The sequence below is a fragment of the Cherax quadricarinatus genome, chromosome 36, assembly GCF_038502225.1.
Source record: "Cherax quadricarinatus isolate ZL_2023a chromosome 36, ASM3850222v1, whole genome shotgun sequence".
NCBI lineage: Eukaryota > Metazoa > Arthropoda > Malacostraca > Decapoda > Parastacidae > Cherax > Cherax quadricarinatus.
This window is the reverse complement of record NC_091327.1, coordinates 7,393,338-7,413,410: the sequence shown is the minus strand read 5'-3', so window position 1 is coordinate 7,413,410 and position 20,073 is coordinate 7,393,338. Positions and strand designations below refer to the sequence as shown.

The following is a 20,073-nucleotide window of genomic DNA, read 5'->3' as shown; positions in this document are numbered from 1 at the left end:
ACATGCTTGAACATATATACACTGCAATAGAGAAAAAAGAAGTCCCACTGGGGATCTTCATTGACTTACGTAAAGCTTGATACAGTTAACCATGACTTGCTCCACGTAAAATTGTCACACTATGGTATAAGAGGGCACTCCCTCAACTACCTCAAGTCATACCTCAGCAACAGAAGCCAATATGTGTATGCAAATGGGGCAAACTCTTCTGCACAACCAATTACAGTTGGTGTCCCACAGGGAAGTGTCCTTGGCCCTCTTCTCTTTCTCCTATACATAAATGACCTACCAAATGCTTCGCAATTACTCAAACCCACACTATTTGCAGATGACACTACATACGTCTTCTCCCACCCGAGCCCAGTCACGCTAGCCAATACTGTAAATACCGAATTACAGAAAATATCTACCTGGATGAGGACTAACAAACTTACACTAAACATTGACAAAACCTACTTCATTCAGTTTGGTAACAGAGCTACAGATGTCCCTCTTAACATAATGATAAACGGATCACCTATCACAAAGCTAACAGAGGGAAAATTCTTAGGAATCCACCTTGATAATAGACTCAAATTTCATACACATATACAACAAATTTCTAAGAAAATTTCCAAGACTGTAGGCATACTATCGAAGATACGGTACTATGCTCCACAGTCAGCCCTCCTGGCCCTATATCACTCTCTTATTTACCCCTATCTCACCTATGGAATTTGTGCATGGGGCTCAACAACAAGTAACCATCTCAGACCACTAATTACCCAACAAAAGGCTGCAGTTAGAATGATAACAAATTCTCACTATAGGCAGCACACTCCACCAATATTCAATACACTAAACCTATTCACCATACAAAACATTCATACTTATTACTGCACCGATTACATACATAGAACACTTAACTCTGATATTAACCCTCCCCTCAAACATCTCCTTGCCAACCTCAACAGAACACATGACCATAACACAAGGCACAGATCACTCTTTGATGTTCCTCGTGTCCATCTCACACTATGCAAAAACTCAATGCACATAAAAGGCCCTAAAATCTGGAACTCATTACCTGTAAATATAAAAGAAACACTACCTGTTTATAAATTCAAGTCTCTTCTCAAAGATCACTTACTCACCCAAAACCAAATAAATACTGAATAACTGAACCTTATAAATTGTATATCTTAAATGTTTCTCACAATTATATCACATAAATGTTAAACCTAAAACCCAATCTAACTTTATTATTTTTTAAATACACTACCTAACAGAATACTCCATTCTACTGAATGTACAACAATGCATACAACCATATGACCTGTCTTTGTAATACTCACTTGTGCTTTATAGTAATCTGTTTACATTAAAGTTTTATCACTGATGTCATCATTGCTTAGTTCATCTTAAGTTAATTTTAAGCCAGCCCGTAATGCTATGCATAGTATAAGTGGCTTTGGCATGCTGCTCTTATCTGTATTTTTTGTACCTCTGTATGTGTGCTCAAATTTTTAAATAAATAAATAAATAAATAAATTATAACCTAACCACTCTGTAATGCACGAAACTCAGTAATCCGGCACACTACAGGTCCCAATGATGCCGGATTTGTGATGGAGGACCTGTAATAATAATAATTAATAATAATAATAATATGTAATAATACGTATAATAATAATAATAATATAATAATATAATACAATAATAATAATAAGGTTATATAATAATAATAATAAGGTTATGAGTATAACAAAAAGATTAGGTGATGAAAGATTGGATATCAGATTGGAGGGAGAGAGTATGGAGAAGGTGAATGTATTCAGATATTTGGGAGTGGACGTGTCAGCGGATGGGTCTATGAAAGATTTATTTATTTATTTATTTATTTATTTCCAATTTGTGCACACATACAGAGGTACAAAAAAATACAGATAAGAGCAGTATGCCAAAGCCACTTATACTATGCATAGCATTACGGGCTGGCTTAAAATTAACTTAAGATTAACTAAGCAATGATTATTATTATTATTATAATCAAAAAGAAGCGCTAAGCCACAAGGACTATACAGCGCTGCTACTAAGCAATGATGAAATCAGTGATAAAACATTAATGTAAACAGATAACTATAAAGCACAAGTGAGTATTACAAAGACAGGTCATATGGTTGCATTCAGTTAGGTAGTGATTCTGTTAGGTAGTGTATTTAAAAAATAATAAAGTTAGATTGGGTTTTAGGTTTAACATTTTTATTTTTTTATTATCACACCGGCCGATTCCCACCAAGGCAGGGTGGCCCGAAAAAGAAAAACTTTCACCATCATTCACTCCATCACTGTCTTGCCAGAAGGGTGCTTTACACTACAGTTTTTAAACTGCAACATTAACACCCCTCCTTCAGAGTGCAGGCACTGTACTTCCCATCTCCAGGACTCAAGTCCGGCCTGCCGGTTTCCCTGAATCCCTTCATAAATGTTACTTTGCTCACACTCCAACAGCACGTCAAGTATTAAAAACCATTTGTCTCCATTCACTCCTATCAAACACGCTCACGCATGCCTGCTGGAAGTCCAAGCCCCTCGCACACAAAACCTCCTTTACCCCCTCCCTCCAACCCTTCCTAGGCCGACCCCTACCCCGCCTTCCTTCCACTACAGACTGATACACTCTTGAAGTCATTCTGTTTCGCTCCATTCTCTCTACATGTCCGAACCACCTCAACAACCCTTCCTCAGCCCTCTGGACAACAGTTTTGGTAATCCCGCACCTCCTCCTAACTTCCAAACTACGAATTCTCTGCATTATATTCACACCACACATTGCCCTCAGACATGACATCTCCACTGCCTCCAGCCTTCTCCTCGCTGCAACATTCATCACCCACGCTTCACACCCATATAAGAGCGTTGGTAAAACTATACTCTCATACATTCCCCTCTTTGCCTCCAAGGACAAAGTTCTTTGTCTCCACAGACTCCTAAGTGCACCACTCACTCTTTTTCCCTCATCAATTCTATGATTCACCTCATCTTTCATAGACCCATCCGCTGACACGTCCACTCCCAAATATCTGAATACGTTCACCTCCTCCATACTCTCTCCCTCCAATCTGATATTCAATCTTTCATCACCTAATCTTTTTGTTATCCTCATAACCTTACTCTTTCCTGTATTCACCTTTAATTTTCTTCTTTTGCACACCCTACCAAATTCATCCACCAATCTCTGCAACTTCTCTTCAGAATCTCCCAAGAGCACAGTGTCATCAGCAAAGAGCAGCTGTGACAACTCCCACTTTGTGTGTGATTCTTTATCTTTTAACTCCACGCCTCTTGCCAAGACCCTCGCATTTACTTCTCTTACAACCCCATCTATAAATATATTAAACAACCACGGTGACATCACACATCCTTGTCTAAGGCCTACTTTTACTGGGAAAAAATTTCCCTCTTTCCTACATACTCTAACTTGAGCCTCACTATCCTCGTAAAAACTCTTCACTGCTTTCAGTAACCTACCTCCTACACCATACACTTGCAACATCTGCCACATTGCCCCCCTATCCACCCTGTCATACGCCTTTTCCAAATCCATAAATGCCACAAAGACCTCTTTAGCCTTATCTAAATACTGTTCACTTATATGTTTCACTGTAAACACCTGGTCCACACACCCCCTACCTTTCCTAAAGCCTCCTTGTTCATCTGCTATCCTATTCTCCGTCTTACTCTTAATTCTTTCAATTATAACTCTACCATACACTTTACCAGGTACACTCAACAGACTTATCCCCCTATAATTTTTGCACTCTCTTTTATCCCCTTTGCCTTTATACAAAGGAACTATGCATGCTCTCTGCCAATCCCTAGGTACCTTACCCTCTTCCATACATTTATTAAATAATTGCACCAACCACTCCAAAACTATATCCCCACCTGCTTTTAACATTTCTATCTTTATTCCATCAATCCCGGCTGCCTTACCCCCTTTCATTTTACCTACTGCCTCACGAACTTCCCCCACACTCACAACTGGCTCTTCCTCACTCCTACAAGATGTTATTCCTCCTTGCCCTATACACGAAATCACAGCTTCCCTATCTTCATCAACATTTAACAATTCCTCAAAATATTCCTTCCATCTTCCCAATACCTCTAACTCTCCATTTAATAACTCTCCTCTCCTATTTTTAACTGACAAATCCATTTGTTCTCTAGGCTTTCTTAACTTGTTAATCTCACTCCAAAACTTTTTCTTATTTTCAACAAAATTTGTTGATAACATCTCACCCACTCTCTCATTTGCTCTCTTTTTACATTGCTTCACCACTCTCTTAACTTCTCTCTTTTTCTCCATATACTCTTCCCTCCTTGCATCACTTCTACTTTGTAAAAACTTCTCATATGCTAACTTTTTCTCCCTTACTACTCTCTTTACATCATCATTCCACCAATCGCTCCTCTTCCCTCCTGCACCCACTTTCCTGTAACCACAAACTTCTGCTGAACACTCTAACACTACATTTTTAAACCTACCCCATACCTCTTCGACCCCATTGCCTATGCTCTCATTCGCCCATCTATCCTCCAATAGCTGTTTATATCTTACCCTAACTGCCTCCTCTTTTAGTTTATAAACCTTCACCTCTCTCTTCCCTGATGCTTCTATTCTCCTTGTATCCCATCTACCTTTTACTCTCAGTGTAGCTACAACTAGAAAGTGATCTGATATATCTGTGGCCCCTCTATAAACATGTACATCCTGAAGTCTACTCAACAGTCTTTTATCTACCAATACATAATCCAACAAACTACTGTCATTTCGCCCTACATCATATCGTGTATACTTATTTATCCTCTTTTTCTTAAAATATGTATTACCTATAACTAAACCCCTTTCTATACAAAGTTCAATCAAAGGGCTCCCATTATCATTTACACCTGGCACCCCAAACTTACCTACCACACCCTCTCTAAAAGTTTCTCCTACTTTAGCATTCAAGTCCCCTACCACAATTACTCTCTCACTTGGTTCAAAGGCTCCTATACATTCACTTAACATCTCCCAAAATCTCTCTCTCTCCTCTGCATTCCTCTCTTCTCCAGGTGCATACACGCTTATTATGACCCACTTCTCGCATCCAACCTTTACTTTAATCCACATAATTCTTGAATTTACACATTCATATTCTCTTTTCTCCTTCCATAACTGATCATTTAACATTACTGCTACCCCTTCCTTTGCTCTAACTCTCTCAGATACTCCAGATTTAATCCCATTTATTTCCCCCCACTGAAACTCTCCTACCCCCTTCAGCTTTGTTTCGCTTAGGGCCAGGACATCCAACTTCTTTTCATTCATAACATCAGCAATCATCTGTTTCTTGTCATCCGCACTACATCCACGCACATTTAAGCAACCCAGTTTTATAAAGTTTTTCTTCTTCTCTTTTTTAGTAATTGTATACAGGAGAAGGGGTTACTAGCCCATTGCTCCCGGCATTTTAGTCGCCTCATACGACACGCATGGCTTACGGAGGAAAGATTCTTTTCCACTTCCCCATGGACAATAGAAGAAATAAAAAAGAACAAGAGCTATTTAGAAAAAGGAGAAAAACCTAGATGTATGTATATATATATATGCATGTGCGTGTCTGTGAAGTGTGACCAAAGTGTAAGTAGGAGTAGCAAGATATCCCTGTTATCTTAGCGTGTTTATGAGACAGAAAAAGAAACCAGCAATCCTACCATCATGCAAAACAGTTACAGGTTTTTGTTTCACAGTCATCTGGCAGGACGGTAGTACTTCCCTGGGTGGTTGCTGTCTACCAATTTATAATGTTCAGTTATTCAGTATTTATTTGGTTTTGGGTGAGTAAGTAATCTTTGAGAAGAGACTTGAATTTATAAACAGGTAGTGTTTCTTTTATATTTACAGGTAATGAATTCCAGATTTTAGGGCCTTTTATGTGCATTGAGTTTTTGCATAGTGTGAGATGGACACGAGGAACATCAAAGAGTGATCTGTGCCTTGTGTTATGGTCATGTGTTCTGTTGAGGTTGGCAAGGAGATGTTTGAGGGGAGGGTTAATATCAGAGTTAAGTGTTCTATGTATGTAATAGGTGCAGTAATAAGTATGGATGTTTTGTATGGTGAGTAGGTTTAGTGTATTGAATATTGGTGGAGTGTGCTGCCTGTAGTGAGAATTTGTTATCATTCTAACTGCAGCCTTTTGTTGGGTAATTAGTGGTCTGAGATGGTTAATTGTTGTTGAGCACCATGCACAAATTCCATAGGTGAGATAGGGGTAAATAAGAGAGTGATATAGGGCCAGGAGGGCTGACTGTGGAACATAGTACCGTATCTTCGATAGTATGCCTACAGTCTTGGAAATTTTCTTAGAAATTTGATGTATATGTGTATGAAATTTGACTCTATTATCAAGGTGGATTCCTAAGAATTTTCCCTCTGTTAGTTTTGTGATAGGTGATCCATTTATCATTATGTTAAGAGTGACATCTGTAGCTCTGTTACCAAACTGAATGAAGTAGGTTTTTTCAATGTTTAGTGTAAGTTTGTTAGTCCTCATCCAGGTAGATATTTTCTGTAATTCGGTATTTACAGTATTGGCTAGCGTGACTGGGCTCGGGTGAGAGAAGACGTATGTAGTGTCATCTGCAAATAGTGTGGGTTTGAGTAATTGCGAAGCATTTGGAAGGTCATTTATGTATAGGAGAAAGAGAAGAGGGCCAAGGACACTTCCCTGTGGGACACCAACTGTAATTGGTTGTGCAGAAGAGTTTGCCCCATTTGCGTACACATATTGGCTTCTGTTGCTGAGGTAAGACTTGAGGTAGTTGAGGGAGTGCCCTCTTATACCATAGTGTGACAATTTTACGTGGAGCAAGTCATGGTCAACTGTATCAAAAGCTTTACGTAAGTCAATGAAGATCCCCAGTGGGACTTCTTTTTTCTCTATTGCAGTGTATATATGTTCTAGCATGTGTATAATAGCATCATTAGTATTTTTATTAGGCCTGAATCCAAATTGGCAGGGGTTGAGTATGTTTTGGGAGATAAGGTAGGAGTAGATTCGTTTATGAATTAATTTTTCGAAGATTTTTGAGAGAGGGTGTAAGTTGGATATTGGCCTATAGTTATTCAACTCTGTTTGGTCTCCTCCTTTGTGGATCGGGGTGACCCTTGCTATTTTGAGTACTGTAGGGAAGGTGGAGGATTCAATGGATTTGTTAAAGAGTGTTGCAATGATTGGTGATAGCACTTGTGACACTTTTTTGTATATAAGGGGTGGTAAGGTATTTAAATCTCCTGCCTTGTTTTTTAGTGCGTTGATAATAAGGGAGACTTCGTATGGGTTAGTCGGAGCTAGGAACAGTGTGTTCGGGTAGTTGCCGGTGAGGTAGTCATTTGGTGGGGTATCTGAGCTTGGGATTTTATTGGCAAGGTTTTGTCCTATAGTGGAGAAGAAATCATTGAGTCTGTTTGTTGTTTCTGTTGGTGGGAGTTGGGGTTCATCTGTTTTTGCTAATTTTATTTCGCTATTTCGTGATATCTTTTTTGTTCCCAGAATTTCTGATAGGGTTTTCCAGGTCTTTTTTATATCACCTCGTAAGTTGGATAATCTGTTCTCATAATACAATTTTTTTGCCCTTCTTATCAGGCTGGTTAGGATTGACGAGTAACGTTTTGTTTGGTCTCTGGTTATGTGACCCATTCTGTACTGTTTTTCATATTGGTGTTTTGTATTTATGGATTTGAGAATGCTGGGTGTTAGCCAGGGACTGTTCAGTCTCTTTGCTGTCATCTGTTTAGTTTTTTTAGGGCAGTGCTTGTTGTAGAGGTATTGGGTTTTTTTTAGAAAATTATTAATACATTCGTCAATATCTGTATAGGTTTCTAGCTCAGTGTGCCAATCAATGTTTGCTATTGCTGTTGTGAAGTTATTAATGGCTGCCTCATTGTGAAGTCTGAAGGTGACTTTAGTAGTGTCTTGGGGTAGTTTACCAAGAGTTGTTATGAGGAAAGTAGGGTAGTGGTCTGTGGTATTATCTGTAATTATGCCTGATTTTAAAGGGGATATGGTGTTGGTCCAGATGTGGTCAAGTAGGGAAACACTAGTCTCTGTAACTCTTGTAGGTTTTGTTACTGTTGGTAGTAACATACAGTTACTCATTGTGTTTGTGAATTCAGTAACGTGTGGGTCCTGGTCTTGCAGGAGATTTATATTGAAGTCACCTGAGAGTAGTAAGTGATCTTTGTTCATGCGTGCATCAGTTATCATACTTCCTAGATTTTGACTAAATTGGCTAATGTTTGACTGTGGAACTCTGTAGATGTTTATCAATGTGAGAGGTTTTTGTAGGTACTTTGATTTGAATTTAGCTATTATATATTCCCCATGTTCATCCCTTGTGCAAGTATTAGTGATACATTCTAGTTGGTCTGAGTAGTATATGGCTGTGCCACCCCCTTGTTGATCTGGCCTACAGTTGTGTATGGCTGTGTAACCAGGAATGGCATAGACATCTGTACTATCAGGCTTTAGCCAGGTTTCAGTTAGTGTAATGATGGACATATTGGCATGTAAGGAATTTAGTAATGCTATGAGGTCATCGTAATGCTTGCTTAAAGATCTGATATTGTAGTTAAATATAGTTATGTTGTTGTTGGCACTGAGAAGTGCCTTTGATTGTTCTGCAGTGTAGTAATTACAGTTACTGTTTGATTCATTTAAGTCATTAAATAAGAGGTTGGTATCAGGATCAATGCTTGTAATCATAACATTTGTAGTGAATCTATAGTTTGAATTAAGTATAAAACAAAGTAAATAGTCTTAAGCTAAAAAATAGCACCTGGATTATTTAACAAATGTAAAATAATGAGCTAAGGGACTAATACAAATAAAGTGATGATCAAATAGTGGAGCTTGGGAATATGATAGTAGGTAGTTCTATAAAGGTAATTTTTTAAAGTTAGAATTATAGTATAAAATTATAATATAAAAGGGACTAATATAGGTTGTGGTGACCAATAAAGTGGTAATCAAAAAAATGAGCTTTGGAATATAATGGCAAAATTGTGAACTTATTCTACTTTAGCACCTAAGAATAGCACCTTGATTATTTTAACAATTGTGAATATATAAACTAGGATAGTTATATAAAGCTAAAATAAAGGAGAAAATATATAAGGGACTAAAATTAAGTAATGGTAAGCAAAGTTAAATGGACAGATGGTAGGAATTATAATATAAACTTATAATATAAAAATACAATTTGAAATGGTACTTGCAATTGAGCTAGAGTCTGGTATAGGTTGTTGACAAGATCAAGATTATACCTAGATTTAAATTGACAAAATAAAATTCACAATTAAAGTACCAAAAGAATAATAGTAAAAAAAATAACAATGGTAATGTCTTGATTATAATATGATAGTAAGAGGGTAGACAGGTACACAGGTACAAGGGATAATATAAAGGTTGGGGTTGAATATAAAAACTTGAAAATTTGGCTACAAAATGTTATGAGAAGTATAAAATAATGTTTAATGTACAAAATTAAAATTGACTGGTAGTAAATATGGTGTTTAATAAAATTTTAGTAAGTAATAATGATTACAAAAAAGTGAAAAAGTAATGTTTATTTCATTCAATATTGCACTGGTAGTTATACTTGAGGTTATATGGCAGTACAAGGTAATTAAGAGTAATCTAGGATAGTAAATGTGGTATTAAAACAGGTAAAGGTAATTAGACAAGTAATGGTTATTAAATGTCAAAAATGTTAAGAGTAAATTGAAATTTTAGTAAAAATTATATTTATTAATTTTAGTAAGTAATATCAATTGATAGTATTTAAAAAAAATATGAGGTAGTAATATGGACAGAGAAAGTATCAATTCAGCTAATGTTTAAGCGAACAGTAGTAAATAACAAAATTACATAAGGTGACTTATGCTTACTAGTAAAATCACAAAATGAGGTAGTTGATTATTTAATTACTAAGAGATTGTACAATGAAATTTGAACAATAATGGAGCAAAACGTACACTACACTACGTAGGCTTTTTAGTTGGACATTGTTTAGTTATTCTCTGTAAGATTGGTATCCCTGAGAAATCGTGATAGATCATTCTCGTTCGTGATTGTGTACAGTTGACCTACATTTGTTTTCCTAACTAGAATTTTCCCATCCCGTGTGAAGCATTGGTGTATTGTGTCATTATTCTCTCGCTTAAGTTTTCTGACTCTATACAGGAGGTTTTGACGTTTTTTGGTAAGACACTCGTTTATATATACCTCTTTCTTTACTTTAATAGATGCAATAATTAAGTCTTTTTTTCTGTCATGTGAGTGGAATCTAAGCATAACACTTTTTCTACCATGGGATCCTAGTAACCTGGCTTCTTTTATTTCTGACTCTGGTACAATAACACCTGTTTGGTCCTTTATGATCTGCAGAGTAATTTCTTTACTGTTTGTTTGGTTCATATCACTGGGAAAAAGTGGACTGTTAACTATTACTGCGTCCGATAGTTTATCTTGTTCAGTTTTATCTTCTTGGAGAGCAAAGTAGTCACTGAACTGGTTATCTAAGTTGCTCTTCCATTCTTTTACTGCTTCTTCAACCTTTGTATTAAGAGATATTATTTGTTGGGTATGGCTATCTATGACTGTCTGGATGGTCTTGTCACAGTTAGTCGTTCCTGGTGTTGAAAACTTTTGTTCAAGACTGAGGATTTTGTTTTCGAGTTGTGTCATCCTGGTGTCTTGTTTTGCTAGCGTCTCTCGAAGATTCATATTTTCAATAACTAAGTTGGAGATGCATGACTTTAGGGTATCTGGATCGTTGGTCATACCTGAGAGGTGAATCATAGAATTGATGAGGGGAAAAGGGTGAGTGGTGCACTTAGGAGTCTGTGGAGACAAAGAACTTTGTCCTTGGAGGCAAAGAGGGGAATGTATGAGAGTATAGTTTTACCAACGCTCTTATATGGGTGTGAAGCATGGGTGATGAATGTTGCAGCGAGGAGAAGGCTGGAGGCAGTGGAGATGTCATGTCTGAGGGCAATGTGTGGTGTGAATATAATGCAGAGAATTCGTAGTTTGGAAGTTAGGAGGAGGTGCGGGATTACCAAAACTGTTGCCCAGAGGGCTAAGGAAGGGTTGTTGAGGTGGTTCGGACATGTAGAGAGAATGGAGCAAAACAGAATGACTTCACTCTGAAGGAGGGGTGTTAATGTTGCAGTTTAAAAACTGTAGTGTAAAGCACCCTTCTGGCAAGACAGTGATGGAGTGAATGACGGTGAAAGTTTTTCTTTTTCGGGCCACCCTGCCTTGGTGGGAATCGGCCAGTGTGATAATAAAAAAAATAATAAAAATAATAATAAAAATAATACATATATAATAATAATGTTTTTATTTATTATCACACTGGCCGATTCCCACCAAGGCAGGGTGGCCCAAAAAAGAAAAACTTTCACCATCATTCACTCCATCACTGTCTTGCCAGAAGGGTGCTTTACACTACAGTTTTTAAACTGCAACATTAACACCCCTCCTTCAGAGTGCAGGCACTGTACTTCCCATCTCCAGGACTCAAGTCCGGCCTGCCGGTTTCCCTGAACCCCTTCATAAATGTTACTTTGCTCACACTCCAACAGCACGTCAAGTATTAAAAACCATTTGTCTCCATTCACTCCTATCAAACACGCTCACGCATGCCTGCTGGAAGTCCAAGCCCCTCGCACACAAAACCTACTTTACCCCCTCCCTCCAACCTTTCCTAGGCCGACTCCTACCCCGCCTTCCTTCCACTACAGACTGATACACTCTTGAAGTTGTTCTGTTTCGCTCCATTCTCTCAACATGTCCGAACCACCTCAACAACCCTTTCTCAGCCCTCTGGACAACAGTTTTGGTAATCCCGCACCTCCTCCTAACTTCCAAACTACAAATTCTCTGCATTATATTCACACCACACATTGCTCTCAGACATGACATCTCCACTGCCTCCAGCCTTCTCCTCGCTGCAACATTCATCACCCATGCTTCACACCCATATAAGAGCGTTGGTAAAACTATACTCTCATACATTCCCCTCTTTGCCTCCAAGGACAAAGTTCTTTGTCTCCACAGACTCCTAAGTGCACCACTCAACCTTTTCTCCTCATCAATTCTACGATTCACCTCATCTTTCATAGACCCATCCGCTGACATGTCCACTCCCAAATATCTGAATACATTCACCTCCTCCATACTCTCTCCCTCCAATCTGATATCCAATCTTTCATCACCTAATCTTTTTGTTATCCTCATAACCTTACTCTTTCCTGTATTCACTTTCAATTTTCTTCTTTTGCACACCCTACCAAATTCATCCACCAATCTCTGCAACTTCTCTTCAGAATCTCCCAAGAGCACAGTGTCATCAGCAAAGAGCAGCTGTGACAACTCCCACTTTATGTGTGATTCTTTATCTTTTAACTCCACGCCTCTTGCCAAGACCCTCGCATTTACTTCTCTTACAACCCCATCTATAAATATATTAAACAACCACGGTGACATCACACATCCTTGTCTAAGGCCTACTTTTACTGGGAAATAATTTCCCTCTTTCCTACATACTCTAACTTGAGCCCCACTATCCTCGTAAAAACTCTTCACTGCTTTCAGTAACCTACCTCCTACACCATACACCTGCAACATCTGCCACATTGCCCCCCTATCCACCCTGTCATACACCTTTTCCAAATCCATAAATGCCACAAAGACCTCTTTAGCCTTATCTAAATACTGTTCACTTATATGCTTCACTGTAAACACCTGGTCCACACACCCCCTACCTTTCCTAAAGCCTCCTTGTTCATCTGCTATCCTATTCTCCGTCTTACTCTTAATTCTTTCAATAATAACTCTACCATACACTTTGCCAGGTATACTCAACAGACTTATCCCCCTATAATTTTTGCACTCTCTTTTATCCCCTTTGCCTTTATACAAAGGAACTATGCATGCTCTCTGCCAATCCCTAGGTACCTTACCCTCTTCCATACATTTATTAAATAATTGCACCAACCACTCCAAAACTATATCCCCACCTGCTTTTAACATTTCTATCTTTATCCCATCAATCCCGGCTGCCTTACCTTCTTTCATTTTACCTACTGCCTCACGAACTTCCCCCACACTCACAACTGGCTCTTCCTCACTCCTACAAGATGTTGTTCCTCCTTGCCCTATACACGAAATCACAGCTTCCCTATCTTCATCAACATTTAACAATTCCTCAAAATATTCCCTCCATCTTCCCAATACCTCTAACTCTCCATTTAATAACTCTCCTCTCCTATTTTTAACTGACAAATCCATTTGTTCTCTAGGCTTTCTTAACTTGTTAATCTCACTCCAAAACTTTTTCTTATTTTCAACAAAATTTGTTGATAACATCTCATCCACTCTCTCATTTGCTCTCTTTTTACATTGCTTCACCACTCTCTTAACCTCTCTCTTTTTCTCCATATACTCTTCCCTCCTTGCATCACTTCTACTTTGTAAAAACTTCTCATATGCTAACTTTTTCTCCCTTACTACTCTCTTTACATCATCATTCCACCAATCGCTCCTCTTCCCTCCCGCACCCACTTTCCTGTAACCACAAACTTCTGCTGAACACTCTAACACTACATTTTTAAACCTACCCCATACCTCTTCGACCCCATTGCCTATGCTCTCATTAGCCCATCTATCCTCCAATAGCTGTTTATATCTTACCCTAACTGCCTCCTCTTTTAGTTTATAAACCTTCACCTCTCTCTTCCCTGATGCTTCTATTCTCCTTGTATCCCATCTACCTTTTACTCTCAGTGTAGCTACAACTAGAAAGTGATCTGATATATCTGTGGCCCCTCTATAAACATGTACATCCTGAAGTCTACTCAACAGTCTTTTATCTACCAATACATAATCCAACAAACTACTGTCATTTCGCCCTACATCATATCTTGTATACTTATTTATCCTCTTTTTCTTAAAATATGTATTACCTATAACTAAACCCCTTTCTATACAAAGTTCAATCAAAGGGCTCCCATTATCATTTACACCTGGCACCCCAAACTTACCTACCACACCCTCTCTAAAAGTTTCTCCTACTTTAGCATTCAGGTCCCCTACCACAATTACTCTCTCACTTGGTTCAAAGGCTCCTATACATTCACTTAACATCTCCAAAAATCTCTCTCTCCTCTGCATTCCTCTCTTCTCCAGGTGCATACACGCTTATTATGACCCACATATGTACTTATGTACCTAGCTCCGACTAACCCATAGGAAGTCTCCCTTATTATCAACGCACTAAAAAACAAGGCAGGAGATTTAAATACCTTACCACCCTTTATATACAAAAAAGTGTCACAAGTGCTATCACCAATCATTGCAACACTCTAACAAATCCATTGAATCTTCCACCTTCCCTACAGTACTCAAAATAGCAAGGGTCACCCCGATCCACAAAGGAGACCAAACAGAGTTGAATAACTATAGGCCAATATCCAACTTACACCCTCTCTCAAAAATCTTCGAAAAATTAATTCATAAACGAATCTACTCCTACCTTATCTCCCAAAACATACTCAACCCCTGTCAATTTGGATTCAGGCCTAATAAAAATACTAATGATGCTATTATACACATGCTAGAACATATATACACTGCAATAGAGAAAAAAGAAGTCCCACTGGGGATCGTCATTGACTTACATAAAGCTTTTGATACAGTTCACCATGACTTGCTCCACGTAAAATTGTCACACTATGGTATAAGAGGGCACTCCCTCAACTACCTCAAGTCATACCTCAGCAACAGAAGCCAATATGTGTACGCAAATGGGGCAAATTCTTCTGCACAACCAATTACAGTTGGTGTCCCACAGGGAAGTGTCCTTGGCCCTCTTCTCTTTGTCCTACACATAAATGACCTACCAAATGCTTCGCAATTACTCAAACCCACACTATTTCCAGATGACACTACATACGTCTTCTCCCACCCGAGCCCAGTCACGCTAGCCAATACTGTAAATGCCGAATTACAGAAAATATCTACCTGGATGAGGACTAACAAACTTACACTAAACATTCACAAAACCTACTTCATTCAGTTTGGAAACAGAGCTACAGATGTCCCTCTTAACATAATGATAAACGGATCACTTTATCACAAAGCTAACAGAGGGAAAATTCTTAGGAATCCACCTTGATAATAGACTCAAATTTCATACACATATACAACAAATTTCTAAGAAAATTTCCAAGACTGTAGGCATACTATCGAAGATACGGTACTATGCTCCACAGTCAGCCCTCCTGGCCCTATATTTTTATTTACCCCTATCTCACCTATGGAATTTGTGCATGGGGCTCAACAACAATTAACCATCTCAGACCACTAATTACCCAACAAAAGGCTGCAGTTAGAATGATAACAAATTCTCACTACAGGCAGCACACTCCACCAATATTCAATACACTAAACCTACTCACCATACAAAACATCCATACTTATTACTGCACCTATTACATACATAGAACACTTAACTCTGATATTAACCCACCCCTCAAACATCTCCTTGCCAACCTCAACAGAACACATGACCATAACACAAGGCACAGATCACTCTTTGATGTTCCTCGTGTCCATCTCACACTATGCAAAAACTCAATGCACATAAAAGGCCCTAAAATCTGGAATTCATTACCTGTAAATATAAAAGAAACACTACCTGTTTATAAATTCAAGTCTCTTCTCAAAGATCACTTACTCACCCAAAACCAAATAAATACTGAATAACTGAACCTTATTAATTGTATATCTTAAATGTTTCTCACAATTATATCACATAAATGTTAAACCTAAAACCCAATCTAACTTTATTATTTTTTAAATACACTACCTAACAGAATACTCCATACGACTGAATGTACAACAATGCATGCAACCATATGACCTGTCTTTGTAATATTCACTTGTGCTTTATAGTAATCTGTTTACATTAATGTTTTATCACTGATTTCATCATTGCTTAGTTAATCTTAAGTTAATTTTAAGCCAGCCCGTAATGCTATGCATAGTATAAGTGGCTTTGGCATGCTGCTCTTATCTGTATTTTTTTGTACCTCTGTATGTGTGCTCAAATTGTTAATAAATAAATAAAAAAAAAAAAATAAATAATAATAGATGGCTTCAAAAGGCCATCACTAGATGGCACTGTTTACCACAAGAAAGGAGTGGTTGTGGCCGCCTCCACCTGTTACATAATGACATATTATATTCATTCTAGAGTATATATCAAGTTTCTATGTTGTTTATATTGTTTATTATTTCATATTAGATGAACTGTGATAGATAAATAAGCTGCAGAGTTGATGATAGCGAAATATTCAAGGAGTATTTTGTCCTGTCTCCAAACACTCGTCAGCCGCCGCCGCCGCTACCACCACCACATATATAATGACATATTTTATTCATTCTAGAGTACTGCAAGGAACTTGCAATCCCATTCATTGTTAACTGGGACCTATTCTTTGGCAAACGTGATATGTATGCAAGGGATGGGGTTCATCTCTCTGGGGTTGGTGTGGTTGCATTAGCCAATTTAATTGAGAGGGTAATTGATGACTTGTCTAGGAATTTAAATTGACAGATTATAGAGGTATGGGTGTTTGTGGGAAACAATCAGGCTGCAGCATTAAGGTTAAAAACACCAGTTATTACCGGGATACCTCAAGGATATGTTTAAAAGTCAATATTCAAAATAAAGTTGCTAGTAATGGCAAATCAATTGATCAACAAACAAACAAAGATAGTAGAGGGCAACGAGTGACTAGCTCCCTTAAGGTTTACTATACAAACAGTAGGAGTCTAAGAAATAAGATAGATGAGCTAAGATTACTTGCAAGTGCAGGTAATATAGATATTATTGGTATAACAGAGACCTGGTTCAACCTGAAAGATAGAGAAATGCCTTCTGAATGCAACAAACAGGGTTATAAACTATTCCACACTGATAGGGTCAACAGGAAGGGTGGTGGAGAGGCGATGTATGTCAGAGAAAATGTAAATTGCTGTCTTAGACATGATATAAGATTAGAAACATTGAACACAGAATCTGTTTGGCTACAGTTTCTCGAGGGACGTGACAAATTAATTCTGGGTGTGATTTATAGACCCCCAAACCTTGATAGGGAGTGCAGTAAGCTGTTTTGGGACGAAATTCATAAGGCATCTAGATGTGAAAATGTTTTGATAATGGGAGATTTTAACTTTTGGCAAATTTATTGGAACAATATGACAGGAAATCTCGAGTCTAGTGACTTTCTTGATACAGTTCAGGATTGCTTTTTAGAACAGTTTGTGACAGAACCAACTAGAGGAAACAATCTGCTTGACTTGGTTCTTGCCAACAAAGATTCACTAATTAATAATCTTGAGGTTAATGATGAGCTTGGAGAAAGTGATCACAAATCACTTAGTTTCAATGTATCAAGGAATTACCCAGATAACTGCAATCAAATCTCTGTCCCAGATTTTCACTTGGCCGACTTCATGGGACTGAAAAATTACCTGGGTGGGCTAAATTGGGATGTCCTGGCTATGGGTCAGGTAGGTGATCTTGGTTGCCAAAATGACGTTTTTCAGAGCATAGTTCTAGCTGCCCAGGCAACTTTTGTTCCGAGTAGGGAAATTAGATCTAACAAAAATGATCCCAAATGGATGAACAGTAGATTAAAACATCTCGTTGGTCAAAAGAGAGGCATATATAGGCATATCAAAAGAGGGGATGGGCAGTTAAGAAATCAATATATTCAATTAACCCTTTCAGGTTCCGTCCCGTAGATCTACAGCTTTACGTTCAGGGTCCAAACCGTAGATCTACGCCAAAATTCTAGCGGCATCAAATTTAGCGCGAGAAGGCTGGTAGGCCTACATCTGAGAGAATGGGTCTGGGTGGTCAGTGTGCACACCACAGAAAAAATCTGGACAAAATAACAAAAAAAGGCACAATACCGTGACTGGAACGATACACAAATAACCCGCACATAAAAGAGAGAAGTTTACGACGACGTCTCGGTCCGACTTGGACCATTTACAAAGTCACACTAACCAGAAGTGGAGCAGGACGGCTATATATAGGCAGGAAGAGGTGGTGGTAGTAGCAGTAGTAATAGTGCAAGAATGATATATAATACCGACAAGATGAAATTAAGACGCATGCGCAACACCCGGGTATCCCTATCGTAGACGTTTCACCACCCAGCCAGCCACTGGATGGCGAAACGTCCACAACAAAGACAACCAGACGCCGCACATGTGTCTTAATTTCATCAGTAGTTGTAGTAGTAGTAGTAGAAGAGGTAGTAGTAGTGGTAGTGGTAGAAGTGGGAAATAAGGAGGACGAGCCAGTCAAATATAAAGGAAGGGGAGCACTGCAAGAGAGCTAGGTGCCCACTGAGGGAGAGCAAGCGCACAGAGGTGCGTGAAAGGGGAAGTGGTGAAATAAATGAAGAAGGAACAGAAACACGAGACAGAAGAGAGAAAGACAACCCAGAGTAGAAAAGGAAAGAGGAAAGGGGAAGAGGGAGAAGAAAAAGAAAAAGAAAAAATGAGGAGTCAGGTTAAGTCACAGGTGTTCTGAAGTTTGGAGCATTTTACAATGTAGTGGGAGAGGAAGGCATCTACAGAGACGAAGCCAGGGCTAAGGTTCATACATGGCAATGTGGGAACGCCGGCAAAGTAGCTTTGTTCATCCTGGCTGGCGGCAAGGAAGCTCTCACTACCCACTCACTCTCCGGGTGAATTCTGACTCTCCTCTTCAGAACTTACAGTTCTAAGACTGATGGAAGTGGAGCTGAAGACAAATTCAATGGTTTTGAACCATATGGTACCATTGTGCCATATAGTACAATGGTACCATATGGTACAATGGTGAATGTCATACAATGGTATCATATGGTACAATGGTACCATATGGTACAATGTACCATATAGTACATTGTACCATATGGTATATTATACCATGTGGTACAGGGTACAGGGACCCTAATGGAAATAAGTCTGTCTGACTTTTTTGGGTTATCCTAGGTTCTCCAAACATATGCTGCTAAGTATGATATTCTATGTAACTTTATTTGTGTATACCTAAATAAACTTACTTATGATGCCACATGCACTTGAGTAAGTTTATTCAGGTGTCCAGAAATACAATTACATGGATTATCATACATAGCAGCATATGTATAAAATCCTAGGATAACCCAAAAAAGTCGGGGTGACTTATTTCCATAGGGATCCCTGTATCTGTACCATATGGTGTCCTGTACTGTATGGTACCCTGTACTGTATGGTACCCTGTACCATATGGCACCCTGTGCCATATGGTACCCTGTGCCATATGGTACCCTGTGCCATATGGTACCCTGTGCCATATGGTACCTTGTGCCATATGGTACCCTGCACCATATGGTACCCTGCACCATATGTTATCCTGTACTGCATGGTACCCTATACCATATGGTACAATGTACCATATGGTACAATGTACCATATGGTACCCTGTAACATATGATACTGTGTCCCATATGGTCAATAGGTGTTGGTGGCATGAGACACCAGCCAAGACTGAGTGAGTGGCAACGCAAGCTAGCTACTGACTCCCCAGTTTCCGAGACAAAGTGCTTTATCATTATTACAACCTGGGATTTCAAATGGCCTGTTATCCCAGGTGTAATGGGAGCAAATAAACACAGTAGAAAAAGTTTAGACTTATATTATCCTTCACCAATTATAACAGCAATATGTACACTATGTACAGTGATAAATATAGTGCACTCCACGGTAAGCAAGGCAGAAATAGAAGCCACAAGATAGCAGACCGTGCTTCAACCAGCTCTAGAGTGGGAATGACAAGGGCAGACAGGAGAGCGGTATCCACATAACCTCTGCGATTGTCAATCCCACCTTCTTATTGGCTAGAACCTGGTCACTAGTTGAACGATGGGGCCCC

The 20,073-nt window shown here is 38.7% G+C and overlaps 1 protein-coding gene across 5 annotated transcripts in view; it reads right to left on the bottom strand.

The window, feature by feature from the left end:
• Nucleotides 1-20,073, bottom strand: part of LOC128691432 (mitochondrial tRNA methylthiotransferase CDK5RAP1) — a 249,894-nt gene that overhangs the window by 102,039 nt on the left and 127,782 nt on the right. The window lies entirely within an intron of this gene.